Source organism: Gymnodraco acuticeps, unplaced genomic scaffold (assembly GCF_902827175.1).
Source record: "Gymnodraco acuticeps unplaced genomic scaffold, fGymAcu1.1, whole genome shotgun sequence".
NCBI lineage: Eukaryota > Metazoa > Chordata > Actinopteri > Perciformes > Bathydraconidae > Gymnodraco > Gymnodraco acuticeps.
Window position 1 is genome coordinate 1,367,582 of NW_022992053.1, and position 12,702 is coordinate 1,380,283.

General features: G+C 46.3%; 1 long non-coding RNA gene across 1 annotated transcript; it reads left to right on the forward strand.

The window, feature by feature from the left end:
• The first annotated feature begins 8,920 nt into the window (after positions 1-8,920).
• On the forward strand, positions 8,921-10,174 carry LOC117536940. Its single transcript, XR_004567642.1, has 3 exons — positions 8,921-8,970; positions 9,791-9,874; positions 10,021-10,174. It is a non-coding gene; the product is annotated as an uncharacterized LOC117536940 (long non-coding RNA).
• Positions 10,175-12,702: the final 2,528 nt, after the last annotated feature.

Consider the following 12,702-nt stretch of genomic DNA (forward strand, 5'->3'; position numbering starts at 1 on the left):
ATGTGCTTTCGTGTTATCGGCCGAATCTTTATTTATTGATTAGATCACGTTACTCTGATGAGTGTTCAATACAGCCTATATGTCTGTACTCGATCCTTAGAGTAATGTGTTACGGAGCCTTCTCTTCAATATTGTTTCCACATAACGAGCATTTTGCGCTGCTCTTTTGTCTTTTCCAATGTGGAAGCAGAATGTGTGAAAGCATACAGCACGATGCGGGGTGTGTCTCTAGACATCTTTAGACTGGAATAGCGCAGGGCCCAGTACACTGAAAAAAAGGGGAAAGTGGGGTTGTTCAATTTGCAAATATGCATTTAATATATGAAACATAATTTATTCATGTTTCTCGTCGAAACATGAATCAATCATGTAGAACTATTTTAATCTTGAGGGCTGTACGTTCTATAAGTCTCAATCATGTTAAGAAATAAGAAAACAATTATGTTTATCTCTGTAACTCCACCCACTGAGCACATACGTCAGCAGCTTGCTCTGCAGCTGATTACTCAGCTTCTAATTATTATTTACAAATATTTTATTCACAAATTAATATGGTCGGACTCAAACCCGTACTTTAATAGTTTCGTAATTGAACCTGAACAATATGGCACTTTAATGGACAAGATGTAAAGCAGAAAAAAATTGCAAAATATATTTATTTTTAAAAATGTGAAGCTTTTTCTTTTTTAAACAAAGGAGGGGGGGAGGTTCTACAATTGTTTCTTCCCGCATCGGAGGAGTAAGCTGGTTATGTCCCGAGAACATCTCTATAAGGTAAAAGTTATTTAAAGTGATTTAATGTCATCAAATGTTCGTCATAGTTACAGGTTATCACAAGACGCATTGTTTGCAAAAAGCAGAGTTCACATTTGCCGTTACAACGAGCAACGTAAATACAGCTGTCAATTTGTAAACATGAGAGGCTTCTCAATTCTTAAATTTCCCCTCCTCGACTCCCCTCCTCGAGACTTAGTCCCGCCCACAGGAGATGCGAGCGGAGGACCGAGGAGGTTCGAGGAGAGAGGAGGGGAAGCAGCAGACGTTTGTAGGCCTACCACCAGGGCCGGCCCTTCCCACTGGCGAACTAGGCGGTCGCCTAGGGCGCCAGATCTGGAGGGGCGCTGCGCTGGGAGAAAAAAATAAAATAATAAAAAAGTTTTTTTATTAAAAAAAAAAAAAAAGTTTTATTCTGCCTAATTTTATGCCCTTGATGTAATACGTTTACATTAATAATTGAATAAAGTAAACACCCTTTGCACCCCGGGCCGGCGGCAACATTTAGCATTTGCCCTGTACGATGGGCGCTGTAAGTGATGAAAGGGGGGGATGGTCGCTTATCTGGCACCCACGGGCCGCGACTCACAGCCAAAGTGACGCGGCAGCTCCAGCTGAAAGTGTCAGAGATTGCAACGATGCAACAGCAAGAGGCAAACAATTAGCATTATGAAAAGGTCCAAGCCTTCAGGGCAGGGGCGGATCTACGGGGGGCAGCTGCCCCCCCCACTGTAGAGCCTTGTCCCCCCAGCTGCCCCCCTAACTTTTGTTTCCCTAAAACTGTACTAAAACAAACCTACACTATTTCCACAAGCTTCTCAAGCAACGAAACAAGCATTACATTAGTTAAAAGTGAATTATTTTAAATATAATTTTAGGCCCGTTAAAAACACAGCTACGGCCCTGCATTAAACTGCGGAGCGGCGTTCACACAGACCGCGGCTCACACCGCTGCAGAGACGGAGCGAGCTGTCCCAGCACCTATGGATCAGCTTCCCCTGGGAGCATTTCCCTTTCCACTAGTTTTGTTTTTACTAAGGACGAGAGCTTGAAACTAAATATTAATAAAACGCTGCCGTTTGAATCGATACAGGGGCGGATCTACCGGGGTGGCATGGGGTGGCAACTGCCACCCTAAACAATAGCCTTGCCACCCCAGCTGCCACCCCAGTTGGCATCTTTGTTTTGAAAGAAAAGTTGTGGCTCATCGGACATTTCTGAGAGAAAATCTCTAATGTCCGAGTGCAAGTGAATGCAGCACAAGACGCGTGTCTTGTAACCCCTCCCCCGGCCCTGGCGCGAGACTGGAAATATGATTGATGGCGAATTCAGTTGAACGGTGGACGGCGCAAAACGAGAAGCATTTCGGACCCAAGCACTGAAGGAATGAGGTAGTTGCGATCTACACAGAGAAGAGAATGTCAAGTTTGGCTGTACTCAGCATTGAATCAAAACGCACTAAAGCTTTGGATCTTAATACGTTTGTGAGGCGTTTTGCTGAACAAAATGGTAATCACCGCATTCAGCTGTAATAGACATGCCAACTTGATGCTCTGCTCACGGATGACTCGATGAGAATAACGAACTGTTAAGATGATGACCTTGTATGCGTGTATATATTTTCTTCTTTGAGGGGGTCTGCCCCCAAAAAACAGTTTTAAGTCCTGAGGAAGTAAAATCAGATGGTATGTAAAACTACACTGCCCAGCCAACAGAAAGTAACCACTTTGATTTAACTAGGCCAGTAGGTATGTTTTAGCTGAATACACGTTTTTTAACCCTAACTGATGCAGTTAGTCACTTCTTTAATGTTTGTTCTTTCTGATGTAAAGTCAAGGTTGTAACTGTATATCAATAATGATATAATTACTTGTTTTTCAAATTTGAAGGAGGGTGAGCAAGCATCTTGATGAACATTCATCATTGACTCCTCCAAAAAATATATAGTTTATTCAATAATAAATGAATATGTGAATCATAACAGTTCTTCACTATATCTGTAAAGCGTCTTTGAGCACCTGTAAAAACGCTAACAAATTAAATCTATTATTATTATTATTATTATTTATTAACAGTGATTGACAGCTGATAGGAATAATATGATTGTTAATAGTATCATATTCATTCAGACAAACATCGATGAGACAGTTAATGAATGTACTTATTGCAGCAGTGCATAGATTTGGTTCCCCTGCTGGTCTAAGAGTGAAACCAACTCATTCAGTTATTGTTCAGTTAAAATTCATTAAATTACGTCTGCCACCTTACATATGTATATGTAAGGCTTTACTGATGTGCCACAATAATATCACCTAATGTCATTGAGTTAAAATATTAATATTGTGGCTTTCCAAGTTAACATTGATTGTAGGGGTGTAACGGTTCACAAACATTTCGGTTCGGTTCGTACCTCGGTTTTTAGGTCACGGTTCGGTTCGGTACGTTTTCGGTACAGCAGAAAAAAATATCACAACATTAATTTTTTTTTACATTTTTTTAAATTATTATTAAACTGTGAATATTCACTCAAATAAATACAAAATATAATAAAATAAACATTAAGGTGCAGCATGTCGATGAACTGAAATGATCTGTATTTGAACTGTACTGTACCTAAGCAGCCAGGTTGACATTAGGACTTGCTTTTCATTGTATTTTCATGTTGTTTAAAGAAAGATGTACTTGTCCACATTGCTTGCCGAAAGGGCGGATCTGCTGGCACTAACAATGTCTCCTGCTGTGGAGAACACCCTCTCTAGGGACAGAGGTAGCAGACACAGCCAGGTAGCGCTTTGCTAACATGGCAACATAAGGCTATTTGGCGTTTGTAATAGCTTTGGTTCGGTCTGAACTCTCTGCGAGTGGTGGAGGCTTACATGCTAGCGGGAGTTGGGTTTGCACTTCAGTCTTTTTTCTTTTGGTACCGGTGATATTCACGTTCATGCCTTTTCAAATGAGTGTGCAAGTTTGATGTATTGCCAGCCGCGTAACCAATGTTAGTTGAACAATGCCGACAAACAGCTTTGGTTCGGTCCAGCTGTCTTTGTCCGTCATCCTTGTTCGTAACTGCGAAACCAACATTTTCCCAAACCGGAGACTTCAATGTTGCTGGAGGATTTTCGAGCTCAACTTTATCTGCGTTCACCATTTCGATAGTTCCTCAAATTACTGACTACATTTGAACGCATCCCTGTGACCAGCTCTCATAGTATGCCTCTCGTCCAATGAAATTACTTGGTCGCTCTATGATATATACCTAAGATTACTTCCAGAAAGTTGTTCATGTTCTCAATTTTTTACATTTAACGTTATATTCGTTCGGTACCCTTCGGTTCACACGTGTACCGAACCGAAGGGCCCGTACCGAATAATTTCAGTACGTGTACCGTTACACTGCGATTTAAATCAGCATATACTTCTGCCAGGGGATGCCACCCCTCAAAATCTCCTGCCACCCTCTTGCCACTCCATGAATATTTGTCTAGATCCGCCCCTGAATCGATAGCGTTTAACAGACGGGCGCTGTTTGGGGCGTTACGTTACAAAATACTACGCAGACAGCGTTAGCTGGGAGATCGATCACGTTGCTAAACTACGCGGTAGCCTACTATTAAATCCACGTAAACTACACATCACAGCCATGAGGCCAGATCAATGAAACCAGGATACATCCTTTACTGTAAAAACTGGATCCAAACACAGCTGCCTGTGTGCGCTTGATCAATACTTTCTGATGTTATATGATATGCTACATATTAGCTAGGCTACATGGCCCGCCTAACGCGTAAAGTTATACAATCATTTGTACCAGTGCTTTTCACAAGTAGACTCTTGCAGGCCAGAGTATATGAGTGATTCAACAACAACACAAAGACATATGAGAAGTGATCAGGACGAACAGAAAGAGGAAAAGGAAAAGAGAGATGAAGAGAACAGGAGGGTCAGAGCAGGAGGAAGAGGAGGAGATGAAGAGACCAGGAGGGTCAGAGCAGGAGGAGGAGATGAAGACATTAGTGAAGAAGAATAAATGTATGTGAGGAATAATGATGAAGTGTCAGAAAGAGGGCCAGAGGCAGGGATCAGGAGGCAGATGAAACTCCAGCTGGACCACATGGTATGTTCTTATTCTCCTTACATATTCCATCACAGCAGCACAATCTAGCAGCTCTTAGTATTGATAAATATTGATTGAAATGTGTTGCTGCACAGGTCACCTGTAGCTCTCTGAAGAGATGGGTGATGTCATTTGTGTACTTAATTATAAATTAAAATGTTGAGCTTGTCAATCTTAATCTGAAAATACAAAAACTGAAATATAGGTAAGAGAAGAAACTGACACTTTTGTGATGTAATTCCCTCAATGCAGATCACACATGGACTGATCCATTATTTTAATAGGAGGGTAAATGCCAATGGTATGGCGTGACGGGGTTGAAACAAACTGAGGGACAATATTGCAATTTCATAAATAATTCAAGTATTTTTTCAGAATTGATTTTTGATCAGTTAAAGTTGACAAGCATATTATTATATTAGCAGCAACATTTTGGGATAATTGGCCATTTTGATTTGTTTGATATTAAATTAATATGTAATGCTTAGTGAGGACATGCAAATATGTCTGTCTAATACTGTTACGGTGTGCAGGAAGCAGGACCCAAATGCAGATTTAAGTGACAAAATAATTCCTTTATTTCAAGGCTACAATATTCAGAGACAGAACAGAACACTCACCGCAGTTTACTCACAACACAAGACGAACCGACACTGAACACAGGAAGAGACAAGACTAAATACAGGAAGGGGTAATCACAAGACGAGACACAGCCGGGCAGGGGAGGAGAAACACAAGGGCCACAGGTGAAAACAATCAGACACACCAGGGAAACTAACGACGGGAGGAAAAACACAGGAAGAAGGACCAGACAATATACAAGGATGAAAATACCCATAACCAGACATACAAAACTACAACACAGACAGATCCTAACAGTACCCCCCCTCAAGGGACTGATCCCAGACGTCCCAAAACAAAACCACAAAAAGTCCAAAACCACAAGCAGGGTGGGTGGAGGGGGTCCGGAGGAGGGACGTAGGCCACCAGGGTGGGTGGAGGGGGACCGGAGGAGGGACACAAAACTAGGGCCAACAGGGTGGGTGGATGGGGTCTGGAGGACGGGCTTGGGCTGACAGCCCAGGGGCAAGGCAGAGCTTGAAAAGGGGGTTATGGAGGGGCGAAGGCAGTGGCAGGAAGAGTCAGGGGGTCGGGCCCGAGGGCGAGGACCGCGGCACTCAGGGGGCAGGGCTCGAGGGCGAAGACCGCGGCTCTCAGGGGGCCGGGCTCGAGGGCGAAGACCGCGGCTCTCAGGGGGCCGGGCAGAACCCGGTGTCGGCCGGACAGGAACCGGCGATGGTGGGACAGGCCTCGGCAGGATCCCCCACGGAAGAGGACCAGGAGTTGGCAGGACCCCCCGCCAGGAGGCCAGTCGGCGGGACCCCCAAAGGGACAGGACACAGGATTGGCAGGACCCCCGGCAGAAGGGCAGTCGGCGGGACCCCCAACGGAACAGTACACAGGGTTGGCAGGACCCCCAGCAGGAGGGCAGTCGGTGGGACCCCCAACGGGACAGGACACAGGATTGGCAGGACCCCCGGCAGGAGCGCAGTCGGCGGGACCTCCAACGGGACAGGACATAGGGTTGGCAGGACCCCCGGCAGGAGGGCAGTCGGCGGGACCCCCAACGGGACAGGACATGGGGTTGGCAGGACCCCCGGCAGAAGAGCAGTCTGCGGGACCTCCAACGGGACAAGGCATGGGGTTGGCAGGACCCCCGGCAGAAGAGCAGTCTGCGGGACCTCCAACGGCACAGGACATGGGGTTGGTAGGACCCCCGGCAGGTGAGTAATCGACGGGGCCTCCAACGAGACAGGACAAAGGGTTGGCAGGACCCCCGGCAGGAGAGTAGACGGCGGGACCTCCAACGGGACAGGACAAAGGGTTGGCAGGACCCCCGGCAGGAGAGTAGACGGCGGAACCTCCAACGGGACAGGACAAAGGGTTGGCAGGACCCCCGGCAGGAGAGTAGTCGGCGGGGCCTCCAACGGGACAGGACAAAGGGTTGGCAGGACCCCCGGCAGGAGAGTAGTCGGCGGGGCCTCCAACGGCACAGGACATGGATTGGTAGGACCCCCGGCAGAGGAGTAGTCGACGGGGCCTCCAACGGGACAGTACTTGGAGTTGGGAGGACCCCCAGCGGAACCTCCAACGGACCAGGACATTGGGTAGGGACTTGAGACGTGACTCAAGTAGGGACTCGAGAGGAGACTCGAGAGGGGAACCAAGGGGGAACTCGAGAGGGCAACCAAGGGGGAACTCGAGAGGGGACTCAAGAGGAGACTCGAGAGGAGACTCGAGAGGGGAACTAGAGAGGGGACTCCAGAGGGGACTAGAGGAGGAACTAGAGGAGGAACTAGAGGAGGGAACTCGAGAGGGGACTTGAGAGGGGAACTAGAGAGGGGACTCGAGGAGGGACTAGAGGAGGGACTAAAGGAGGGAACTCGAGAGGATATTTGAGAGGGGACTCGAGAGGAGACTTGAGAGGAGACTCTGGTAGGAACTTGAGATGGGACTAGAGAAGGGACTAGGAAAGTGACCTGAGGAGGGACTATGGAAGGGACTACAGAGGGGACTAGAGGAGAGACTAGAGGAGGAACTAGAGAAAGAAACTCGAGAGGAGACTTGAGAGGGGAACTAGAGAGGGGACTCGAGAAGGGACTAGAGGAGGGACTAGAGGAGGGACTAGAGGAGGGACTAGAGGAGGGACTAGAGAGGGGACTCGAGGGGGAACTGGAGAGGGGACTTGAGATGGGACTGTGGCAGCTGGGGCCAGATCTGGGTCTGGAACCAAGGCTGCTGGGGCCGGGACTGGGGCCGGAATTGAAGCCAGAATCCTGGCTGTAAGGTCCGGTTCAGAAGCCGGAAACATGGCTGTAAGGTCCGGTTCTGAAGCCGGAAACATGGCTGTAAGGTCTGGTTCTGGAGCCGGAAACATGGCTGTATGGGCCAGCTCTGGAGCCGGAACCATGGCTGCTAGGACCGGTACCTGAGTACGAGCTGGCTTCCTGACCTTGCGTCTTTTAGAAGTCTTTTGGAGGCTCCGTGGACCTCCAAACGCCAGGCGGGATCCCAAGAAAGGGTCAGAGAATGGAGACTGGCACTCAGGGCTGCGTGAGAAAACTCTGAGAAACTCAGGCAATGAGCCTCTCACCTCCATTTGTGCCTTTTTGAGGACAGCCTCTTTGTCCCTTTTAGCCAAGGTTCTACTCCATTCAGCATAATGACACTGAAGAGTGTACTCTAGGGATAACAAGTCCAAATCAAAATTAAAATCCGCTGGGTCCATTGTTGGTCGGTTCGTAATGTTACGGTGTGCAGGAAGCAGGACCCAAATGCAGATTTAAGTGACAAAATCATTCCTTTATTTCAAGGCTACACTATTCAGAGACAGAACAGAACACTCACCGCAGTTTACTCACAACACAAGACGAACCGACACTGAACACAGGAAGAGACAAGACTAAATACAGGAAGGGGTAATCACAAGACGAGACACAGCCGGGCAGGGTAGGAGAAACACAAGGGCCACAGGTGAAAACAATCAGACAACTAGACACACCAGGGAAACTAACGACAGGAGGAAAAACACAGGAAGAAGGACCAGACAATATACAAGGATGAAAATACCCATAACCAGACATACAAAACTACAACACAGACAGATCCTAACAAATACTAAGACAACCAATTTTTTTAAAACAAAATATATATTTAGTTTTACATTGTAATGCAAAAAAACCTGTCCATTAATTCATTGCTTTAAAATACATTGTGTAGTTTCCTTTCATTTAAAATGGTTGAGGTAAGCTTGGGGGACTCAAAGGGCACCCGATTGTTTGTCTGAACACCTTGTTTCTCTTGTGCATTAAGAACACTTGTGTTAGGGCATGAATTAACAATAAATAGGTTATATACAGTATAAAATACCACGTACTGTCCGCCCTCCCATGCCACCCTGGCATGACCTCTTGCCCCCCCTTTGCCCCCCCATGTAAAATGTTCTAGAACCGCCACTGCTTCAGGGGCAACGGGAAGGAAACGGAAAAAAGAACAGGAGGAATCGAAAGTCAAAGACAGAGGTACGTCGGTTTGTGTAAAAAAGAAAAAAGTCAGTATGTACTGTACCGTTAGACATTTGATTTTAAGCTAGCTAGCTAGCTAAGGAGGTAGCCTGCCCATGATACAGCTTTGATGCCATGCTAGCCGCGAGCCTCTGATACAGAATGATAAATACAAATGATTTAAAGTTTTTATTTATGTGTTATTATTCTTATAATCTTTTTGTAAATAATATACTACTTTTCTATTGTGATGGCTGTAAATTGATCCTCCAATAGTGTTTAATTTGTCAGATAGTTTATTTTCACGGTCAACTTGTGTGTAGGCCTATATATATATATATATATATATATTTATTTTTCTGTTTATTTTCTATTATATTTTAGAATTTGTTTATTTTCTGCTCTTTTTAATGTCTAATCATTGTGCAATGCTTTGTTTTATATGCTTCTGTAACGAAATAATGTGAATGTTAGCCAGAAGAAAGCTATCTGGATAACTGCTCCTTTGTATAAAGTGAGGCTGACCAACCAATATGGGCATGTGTTATTATTTACATTACATGTCATTTGTTAGACGCTTTTATCCAAAGCGACTTACATACATTCAGTACTGTGGACAATCCCCACAGGAGCAATTTGGGGTGAAGTGTCTCAGGGACACAACGACATGCTGATTGCAGTGGGACTCGAACTTGCTACCCCCTGATTCAAAGTCCAGACCCATCTTTTATATAGGCCAGTTGTGAACATGCATACAGCTGAGGCAGATTGCAACAGTTATTTTTGCCTGACTGTATATACATGTTTTTGCTTGTAATGTGCTAATATCATTTTCCAGCTGCACTTGAGAAATACCTCAAAAAGCCCCCAGTTGCTGGAGAAGGAACATCTGATCTCCCATGTACATCACACTCTGAAGAATGTAAGTTTTGCCAAACATTTATGGTCTCTGTGTAATCGTTAATACACTACTTTTTGTCATTATTATTATTATTGTTATTATTATGATAAATAATGAAAACTGAAGCATGAATAACTTATTTGCATGTTTGGATTGCCTGCCTGCAGGTGAAGGAATAACGAGCACAGTATGTGAGTCCACCATTGCAGCCCCCTCAGATCCTGCTGACTGCCCAGGCCCATCTGAGTCCACCATTGCAGTCCCCTCAGATCCTGCTGACTGCCCAGGCCCATCTGAGTCCAACATTGCAGTCCCCTCAGATCCTGCTGACTGCCCAGCACTGAGTGATACAGTGAGAAAAGCCATGTGAACATCACATTGAAATCATGGTCTGATACCAGATGGGAGAGTCGGATCAACAGCATAGAGGCTGTAACGGAGCGTCCACACTACAGCTTCAAAAAAAGCTTGGAGCTGGGCGTGTCTGAAGCTTGGGGATATTATTCAAGCAACGCGACCAACAACCAATCATATGAATCTCCCGCCCCCGACATACGAAGCAAAAACCTCCGGGGATTTTATGCGAGCAATATATATATATATAAACTCCCCAAACAGGCGAAAACCTACCAGTTTCACCCACTGTCTCTGCCACCTCCCTCCATGCCTGGTTCCTCCGGTTTGTATCCCGGTAGGTGAAGAGGGTCTGGTCATACAACACCGGGTGATTTGCTACGGCAATAATTAGTTTCTCCTCCATCTTTTTTTGAAATATAGAAATGAACGGCGGGATATCTCTCCCAGGTTAGACGCGGTTTGATTGGCTACGGCTTGAGCTGTCAGATTTTCCGAAACGGGATTTGATTGGCTGGCGCTGGCTACTCCGGCGTCTCCGGCGGAGACGGACCGCTATGCTACCCACAATTCAGTTCGGCGAAAAAGCGAGGCAACGTGACGTCACCCCATTCAAAGTGAATGGGCAGATTGAAGCTGTCGACGCTGTAGTGTGGACGGGCCGTAAGGTATCAGGCTGCAGAAGTCAGAGATACACTTCTAGAGGTGAGGGATAAAGCCACAGATGGAGTTGTAAAAATTGAGGCACAATCTTTGGCTGAAGAGGTTGGATCATACCGCTTTGCAATATGCACTGTGGTATGCAGTGGCGTTTCTAGGTGTACAAAACTGGGGGGGCAGAAAGAGGTCGGGGGAGAGAGAGAGAGAGAGAGAGAGAGAGAGAGAGAGGGGGGGGACAGAGAGAGGGAGGAGAGAGAGAGGGGGGACAGAGAGAGGGGGGGAGGAGAGAGAGAGGGGGAGTGTCAAATTACATACTGAAGACCACAGGAGCAACACTGTGAGCGCATACATTTACGTACACAGCGTGGGGATGTCATAGTAATGCACCTTCATACATGGAGTAAAGGTCACCATCACAAAGTAATTCTTAACAATAACAACAACCGTAATGCTTTAGCATTAAAACACCATAGACTGTAAATATAAGGAAAACACAGACACTCATCATCGAGGTCACAATATCAATCGATCCAGCAGAGGCAAAACACAGAAGATCAACAAAATATATGACATAAATGAACTTACCAAAGCTGAAGGCTCACTTGAAAAGAAAAGCGGCACGGCGGTCCTTCCTCTGACAGAATGTGTCTATCACTTTGGGGATGAAGTCCTGTAGTTGCTGGATCAACTGGCTTTCAATTGAAAGCATGGCCAATGCGTTAAGTCGCGGCTGTCCCATGGTGTTGCGAGTGAAAGTCTTTATCCTTTTGAGGGTGGAAAAGTTCCTCTCTGACTCGGATGTCGTCATCGGAGTTGTCACTATTATTTTGACCAAAATAACAGTCTCAGCAAACGTTTCCTCCAAGTTGTTCTCGTGAATGGATTTCAACAGAGACAGGGCAGTGTTTCCAGTGTGAAGCTCACTGTGGCGGTAGAGCGTGGTCAGCTCAGACTTAAACTTCTCCTTGTTTCCCAACGCAGGCCACAGTTTCACGGCGCAGTCAAGCTCAGGTGTAGGAAATGACAGGACATGCTGTGGGAAGAATGAGCTGTCAACAAGCTTTGCAGCGATCAAATGGTCACTCTGTGAGAACCTCTGTTCCACCTGTGAGATGACTGTGTCACAAGCCTCCTTCATCACCGGCGCTGTGCTGCTGACTCGTCGGCCTGGCTCGTCTGTTCCATCATGAGCAGTGGCGGCCAATGCATCAGTTTTCTGCCTCATTTTCTGAACATTTTCCTTGAAACGGCAGAGCGCGCTGTTGATCCCAGGTGCATCGATGCTTCGTTTTTGCAGAGTGTTGTATAGAACATCCACTTCTGGCATAAGCAACGAAAAAAACTCCAGGAGCTGCATAAATGCTCGGTCCCGCAGTTTCTTTGACAGGCCGTATGCCTCACTTATGGTGACCGCATCCCATCCTGGTTGTGCGCGTATATGCTTCATACACTGAAGTAGTGCATCTCGGGTCTCCCAAACCGCGTTCACAGTTCTGCTTTTAAAGTTCCATCTCACAGCCGGTGGCCGTGGGATGCGTCTCTGTGTTGCCTCTGCAAGAGCTGCAACACGTTTTGGAGCACCGGAGAAAAAAGTGGAAAAAGCAGTTAGATCTGCAAAAAACACCTTCAGGATGCTCATCCTTGCTGAACACAGTTGCTGCAGGGTCAGGTTCAGTTGGTGGGCGTAGCAGTGAACAAACTGAGCGTTTGGGTACGTCTCCTTCATCACCGTCTGTACCCCGCGCACGTTACCGCTCATGACGGCCGTCCCGTCATAGGTCTGAGCGATTAGCTTTTCTTTCAGCTTCAGGGGTTCCAGAACAGCCTTGATGCTG